This window comes from Elephas maximus, chromosome 1 (assembly GCF_024166365.1).
Source record: "Elephas maximus indicus isolate mEleMax1 chromosome 1, mEleMax1 primary haplotype, whole genome shotgun sequence".
NCBI lineage: Eukaryota > Metazoa > Chordata > Mammalia > Proboscidea > Elephantidae > Elephas > Elephas maximus.
Genome location: NC_064819.1, coordinates 84,155,238 through 84,162,948, shown reverse-complemented (window position 1 = coordinate 84,162,948; position 7,711 = coordinate 84,155,238). Strand labels below are relative to the sequence as shown.

The following is a 7,711-nucleotide window of genomic DNA, read 5'->3' as shown; positions in this document are numbered from 1 at the left end:
ATCCAGAGTTTCAGATGAAAGGACCTGGAGTTTTCTGCAGAATAAATGATCTCAGCCCACTTTCCTTAGAGAGAGCCTTCTTACTACTTGTGAACTTAAAGGAAGCACAAGACAGACGGAGAGCTCAGAAATATTCCACCTCCTCGATGATCCGGAATCCTTTCATCCACACAGTTACAAGGTCCAAGCCCTCTTCCACACACTTCTCTCCTTTTTTCTTATCTGTGCAGCAGCCATCTATGTTCCTTCCCAGCATCTGCAGCCTCCATTTCTTTATCAGTGGACACATCACACTGCCCCTTCTACCCATTTTTCCCCTCCCACTTTCTTTGTGTTTACTGCCCCTCTTCTGGGGTGACGTTTCCCCAGGTTCCTTATTCCCCATTCAAATTTCTAGGCTAGTGGTTCCCAAACCTATCTGATGGTATGAATTACCTGGTGACAATTCTAAACTATATGCTCCACCTTATTTCAATCCAATCAGGAACTGGTAAGTGGACCTAGGGATCCATATTTTTATAACATTCTCAGGCTTTTATTCCCAAGCTTTGGTGCCACTGAAATCCACACTATAGCACATATGACCCTTATGTCTTTGTGTTAGAGGCTCATTCGGGTTTATTATATTAACTTTTAATATCTTTCTGCCCCTGAAGACCAGTAGTCCAAATTCAGGGTGTCAAAAACTCATTGCCATCAAGTGAATTCTGACTCATAGTTGACTCATAATGACCCTATAGGACAGACTAGAACTGCCCCATAGGGCTTTCAAGGCTGTATGCTTTACAGGGGGAACGCTGATGGTGTTTAAGAGGTTGGGTGCTTGTTGGAACCCACCAGCAGCTCAGCTAGAGAAAGTTGCAGCAGTTTGCTTCCTTAAATACTTCCAGCCTTGGAAACCCTGTGGGGCAGTTCTACTCTTATCTTATAGGTTCACTGTGAGTCAGAATCCACTTGATCCAATGGGGGGTTTAATATTTATGGCAGCAGAGTGCCACATCTTTCTCCCCACAGTGGCTGGTGGGTTCCAACCACCAATCTTCTGGTTAGCTGCTGAGCGCTTAACCACTGTGACAGCAGGGCTATATTTTCATAGAGGCTTCAGGGGAAGATCCTTTTTTATTTCTTCCAGGTTCTTGTAAACACAGTTGTCCCTTGGTTTATATCCGTAGCATAACTCTGTGGCAGTCTTTTCTCTGTCTGTGTCTCTGTCTTTTCCCCTCTTTTGTAAGGATACCACTCAGATGGGATTAGGGCTCACACTAATCCAATATGATGTCACATCAAGTTAGCTGATCACATCTTCGAAGAACCGATTTCCAAACAAGATCACATTCACAGATACTGGGAGTTAGGGCTTCAACTTATCTTTTTGGGGGGTACACAACTGAATCCATAACACAGCTGTGTGTATGTACCGGAGATTATTGAAACACTTCCCGATTAACCAACCTCTGGTTTATTTTTTTACTTTTTCTATTATAAAATTTAAAAAGATTAGGCATGATCATATTTCATCTTGTATTTTTACCCATGTGTATTTTGAATTGATTGCTAACAAAAGGCTTGCTGGTTGGGAGGATAAATGCAAATAATATTTTTCTAGCTACAGCTGTGTAAGTTTTGAATCTGTGCATATCACATAATAGAAGCTCAGTGAACGTATGTTGGAGAAAAAGAACTGGCATAATTTAATGCAAACTCATGAAAAGTTACTTAGGGCTTATCACGTTTGTTTTGGGAGTGAGAATCCTGGATTCACAAGTGGTTTTGATCAATAGAATCAGAACTTATAGTATAGTAAGTGAGGTAGAGAATTTAGGGGTGGGGTGATAGAGAGGAGACTGGTTTTCCATGGAGAGGAAAAAATCAAGGTCCTACTAGGACTGGAACCCAGGATCTGTTATTTACAAGAGAAGACTTTGAACCAATAAGCCATAGTGCTTGTACAAAGGCATGGCTTAGTACTGTTTTTCTCCTGTCTGATTAGACAAAATACTTTTGCTACAAAATCTACACAATCCAGACCAGTTTACTGTGAGAATACGGACAAACACAAGAAGACATTTTGCTCACTCACATGTGCTGTAGAACTACTAAAGCAGGAAAAGTTTCGAGCTGCTTGAGCATCAGTGCCAGTAATTCAATTAGTCCAAGGATAACCACCAGCAAAAGCAGAGGCAGCCCAATGGTTCCAAATGGGATACAGGTTTCAAAAAATCAACTTCGCTGTTTTTCGCCTCATCTTTTGTAATTTAGGCTCTTCATTAGGATGCCCTAAGTGAGGGTCTCTAACTGAAGGAATTCCACTGAGACTCAGACTGCCAAGTGATCATCACTTGCACTCACAGGAAGCAGTGATTTGGAGGGGAGGGAATGGAGGAGAAGAAAAGGCTGAGAGGGTTGAATTCAGGTACTGAATCTCCCTCAAAACCCTAGCTCCCCTAAGATCCCACAGGGGCAAAATCCAGCGCTATAATGACTCTAATCAGAAATCCAGAAGTGCAGAGCCTCTTGGGGGAAGGGAAGGGGAAGTGAGGCCTGCTGGCCACATGGGGTTCCTGGATCCAGGTACAGTCCTCCTAAAGTGAAGAGCCCTATGGCTCCTGCGAAACCCCACAATGCCTTCTACTCACCTAAGCCTGGTTTGAGGCACATTAGGTCACCCACTCATCTGGTTTCAATCCCGCACTTGCACCCTGCGGGGATCGCCCCACCCACCCATCCACCCTAGTTGCATGCCCCATCCTCTCAAAGCTCAGAGGGCTGGATCGGGTAGCTGTGAACGTGCCCGCAGCTCTGCGCCACAGAGAAGGTCCCGCGTGGGATTGTAGAAGGGCCGGGGAATTCGAAGTGAGGCTCCAGGGGCCCCGGGCCCCTAGGACTCGCGGGTACTGAAACGCCTGAGGGGATGAGTAAGGGAGGTCGACAGGGGAGGCGAGTTCCAGCGACCTCGCCCTAGTCTCCTTGGGGGTGTGAGAACTGGCAGAATGCATCCTCTCAGCTCCTGGGGAAGATGCCAAGGCACGGGTCAATTGCAAACTGATGTCTGCTCTGAGATCTGGGAAATAAGACCCTCCACACATGCAGCAAAAACTGGAAGATCTGTTGCCACAATAAGGAAACTCTCTCACAAACGCGTACCTTTACACACTCGCACACAACCATGACTGGATGTCCATGTGGGCGAGACGGGAGCTCCTCTGTTCTCTGGTTACGGACACAGAGAATAAAATCCCGCTGCCCACCCCCAACCCCCAGACACAGCTGACAAGAAGCTTCACCTCCGCCTGGTCACAGTCCCATCTGTGCGTACGCAGTGAGTTTTAATAATTTTCCGAAGATGAATTTTTTTTTCCTCTCCTGGAATTTGATGGATTTTTTTTTTTTTTTTAATTCGTCTGTCTTCGCGCTTGATGATATCCGGGTATCATAAGCACACAGCAAAGGAGGAAAACTCAAGTCTCCAGTGTCCCGGCTTGAACCGAATATCAAACTCTTCGCCGCTGGAAAAAATGTGAAAGTCTCATCCTTTACTCTCCCTCAACCTTCCCAGTCCCCCAGTTTCTCCTTGCATAGCAAACATAGTTTCTCGGAGATATTATTTCCTCCATTTTTTATACAAATAAGGAAATTGCAAACCATTGTAGGGCATTTTCACTTGAGGTATGGTGGAGTGATTTCCAAACCAATACAGAAAGAGCTTCTTTCTTGCTTGAGGGCATAGAATTCGTTTTTGGATGTTTCACAATATATATCTTGCCCATACAAACAAGCCCCAGTAAATAATATTCCTTATCTGACATGGCAAGTGGGCGTGAGTACTTTCTATTCATGGAATTGCTGAAGCAGTCTATGTGATAGTGTGATGGTAATTCTGTTGGATCTTGCCTAATATACATTCCCACCAGCATGCCACAATGCCACAATGGTTTCCCACACTATTGCAACCACTTTGTATTAATATAATAATAATAATAATAGCAAACCTACTGTATTCTCTTGGATTGATTCTGGCTCACGGTGACCCCATGTGTTACAGGGTAGAACTGCTCCACAGGGTTTTCTTGGCTTTAACATTCACAGAGGCAGATTGTCAGGCCTTTCTTGCCTTTCTTTTGTGTGAGACTCTATGGGTCCAAACCAGTAACCATTAGGTTAGCCCATAAAGATTTATCCTTTGGACACGAAATACCGTTCTTAGATGTAAAGAATAGTCAGAAATGACAAGAGTCTCATTTTCTTTAATAGACCATAATCGATCTTAACCTACTATTAGGGAGATAGTTACTTTGCTTATGTTCTCCAAAGGCACCCTAGTTGAGAGCTCACTTATGTTCTCCAAGGGTGCCCTAGTTGAGAGCTTGGCTGCCAACCAAAAGTTCAAACCCCTGGATTTTTTATCGTCCAGTTAGAGGACTCGATCACAACGGGCTAAGTTTCTGGAAATTTCGTCCTCAGATAGATTCAATTTACAATAGATTTGGCATCGGTGGGATTCCAACTGAATGGTCCCACAGAGACTGGAGCCTTAATCCAAGGCCTTAGACCTCTCAGACAGACTGCCATAATGCCCAGGACGTTTCAATCATATTTACCAAGACACAAGATTGTTATCCACCACCTTATTCTTTTCCTAGAATATTTCTACATGGTACTCATCCAAAACACCAACAAATAATAACTAAAACTTATTGGAAATTTAGTACCTGCCATGCATTGTCGTTACTTTTACTGTCATTCAGTCCTCTAAATTGCCACAGTGATAGGTGCTTTTTACTATGATTTCCATTTTCCTGATGAAGAATATGAGGAACAGAGATGTTAAGTAACTTGCTGAATGTCATCCAGCAGTAAGTGATGTTTAAAACGGTAGTGGGAGACTTCACTTTCAAACTGTTGCTTTAATGTTCATGGAGTTAGATTGCCAGGCCTTTCTTCTGCAGTGCCACTGTGTGGGTCCCAGCCACTAATCTTTAGGGTACTAGTTGAGTGCAAACCGTTTTTGTCACTAAGAGACCTTTATGTCGACATAACACAAACAAACGGAACAATCCAAACCAGTTGCAGTCAAGTGGATTCTTTGGGTAAATAACACTTTCAGATAGTATAGCATACAGTAAACAAGCCATTGTTCATCCACCTGATCTTACTTGGTCCAGTGGAGCCACCCAGAAATTGGAAAATAAATCGCTATTTAAGTTCCACGTGTAATTGATGTAGCAAAATGCAAACTTCAGATAAATGATGTTGGACTAACTAGGTAGCCGTCTAGGAAGATAAAAGTTTATATCAATATGTCATCGATGATACTTAAATTGAAAACACATATAAAATTTAAAGGTAAAAAAAGAAAAATAAAACACAATATAAGTACTGGAGAGATTACACAGCTTTGGGTAGAAAACCAATTTTTACACAAAACGTAGAAACAATGAACCTTGACATAACTCAGTACGTTAAAAAAATTCTGCCTGAATACACCTCCATTCTCTTAAAAAAAAAAAAACACAAGATGAGACAAAAAGAAACAACAACCAAAAATCCAAACAACCTACAAGAAGACTGGAAAAAAAAAAAAAAAAGAATACCTCGTGGAAAAAATATTTGTAATTTCCCTACTACATAATTGGGAAATATTAGTTTCCCTAACGTGTAATGTGCAATAGAGTAGGTTGGAAAGTCCGAAATGTGGGGGGAAAAAAAAAAAAAAAGATTCCTATTGGCTTATGTGTCCCTGAGTGGAACAAACTATTAATTGGCTGGGATGTTAACTGAAAGAATGGAAGTTGGAGTCCACCCATAGGCACCTCAGAAGAAAACCCTGGTCATCTACTTTCAAAAAATCAGCCATCAAAAACCATATGGAATACTCACCTCCAAACACCCTGTCCAATGATGCTGCTATACGCAGCCTTCAACAGGCAGGCGAGTTGTTCATTTTTACTTAGCATTAGGTAATGAAATCAATCTGGCATTGAAGCGGACTTGAATTATTACCAATGGGTTTAGACTCTGAAAAGAAGTGCTATGTCACATGAGTCCATCTTCAGATTAAGCAAGAAAGCCAGAGGGGAAGGGCCACCACGGGTTCTCCAGGCTAATGGAGGAGAGCCACGTTGCCCCCAGAGGCTTCCAGTAGAGGAAAAAGAAGGAGAAACTGAAACCCAGCCCATTGGCCCTGCTTGTTTTATTATGTGGAAGCTTTTTCAGAGGCCCTGATTGTGTAATCAAAACCTTAGCAATTGGTAGGACTTCGTATTCGTTGCTGTTTTAAACTAGAAACTTCCGGCCCAGCTACTCCAAGCACAGAGCCTATGAAAAGAACGCTGTAAAAAAAAAAAAAAAAAAACAAAAAAAAAACGAAAGGAAACCTTAGGGAGCACAGTTCAACTCTGATGTACCGGGAGTCTTCAGGAGTCAGAGCTGACTCCATGGCAACTGCATATTAGCTTGCTTATGCAAATAATATTCGGTGCAGGTAACCCCAGACTAACCCCAGGCTACTTGCCCGGGTAGGTAAAGGGAGCGCTGGCGCCATACCGGTTAAGTGCTATGGCTGCTCACCAAAACCTTGGCAGTTCGAATCCAACAGGCGCTCCTTGGAAACTCCATGGTGGCAGTTCTACACTGTCCTATAGGGGCGCTATGAGCCGCAATCGACTCGGCGGCAATGGGATTGGTTTTTTGGGTTTGCGTAGGCAGAATCCGACGCAGGTGGAATGGGGAGGGGAGGTGGTGGAAGAGTTTCACCGTGTATAAAGTCTTACGTTTTTGTAATTTGGAAATATATGAGTTATATTTGTTTAAATATATAAACATTTTAAAAACCATAAAGATTTAATCCTTGGACACGAACTACTGCTCTTAGATTGATCTCAACCTATTATTAGGGGGATAAATGTCTTGCTTATGTTCTTCAAGGGCTCCCTGGTTGAGGGCTCGGCTGCCAAACAGAAGCCTAAATTCAGCAGCAGCTCCTTGGAAACTTTATGGGGCAGTTTCGCGCTGTGCTGTATAGGCTCGCTACGAGTCGGAAGTGACTGAATCAAAGCGGGTCAAGTTTTTGGTAATTTCGTTCTCTGATGGATTCCATTTCCAATAGAGTTGGCAGCGGTGGGATTCGAACCCACGTCCGCGCAGAGACTGGAACCTTAATGCAGCGCCTTGGACCGCTCGGCCACGCTACCATGCTACCAAGAAACTCTTAAATCATTATATTTAGAAAGATACAAGAGTGTTTTCCATGACGTTATACTTTTCCTAGAACATTTCTACACGGTACTGGTCCAAAACTGAAATTTATTGGGAATTTATTACGTGCCATGCACTTTCCTTACATTTACTGTCATTCAGTCCTATAAACTGCCTCAGTGATAGGTACTGTTACTATGATCTGCATTTTCCTGATGGAGATTAGGAGATACAGAGATAATGAGTAACCTGCTGAATGTCACCCGGCTGTAAGTGATGTTTAAAGCAGTAGTGGCAAACTTCACTGTGTTGTATATTTATTCAGTCGGTGGTAAAATTCTGAAATGATTTTGATGAAGGCTATGTGACAAACAGAGCAACAGCAAACTTATGTATGACTTAGCATTGATTGCTTTTGGGGAATGGAGACGTATTAAAAAAAAACAGGAAAGCCGTTGTCATCCAGTGGACCTTATAGGACAGAGCAGGACTACCCAAAGGGCTCCCAAGGAGGAGC

The 7,711-nt window shown here is 42.8% G+C and overlaps 1 non-coding gene across 1 annotated transcript; it reads right to left on the bottom strand.

Moving 5' to 3' along the window:
• Positions 1 to 7,108: 7,108 nt before the first annotated feature.
• Positions 7,109 to 7,190, bottom strand: TRNAL-AAG (transfer RNA leucine (anticodon AAG)). Its single transcript has one exon. It is a non-coding gene; the product is annotated as a tRNA-Leu (tRNA).
• Between the last annotated feature and the right edge of the window lie 521 nt (positions 7,191 to 7,711).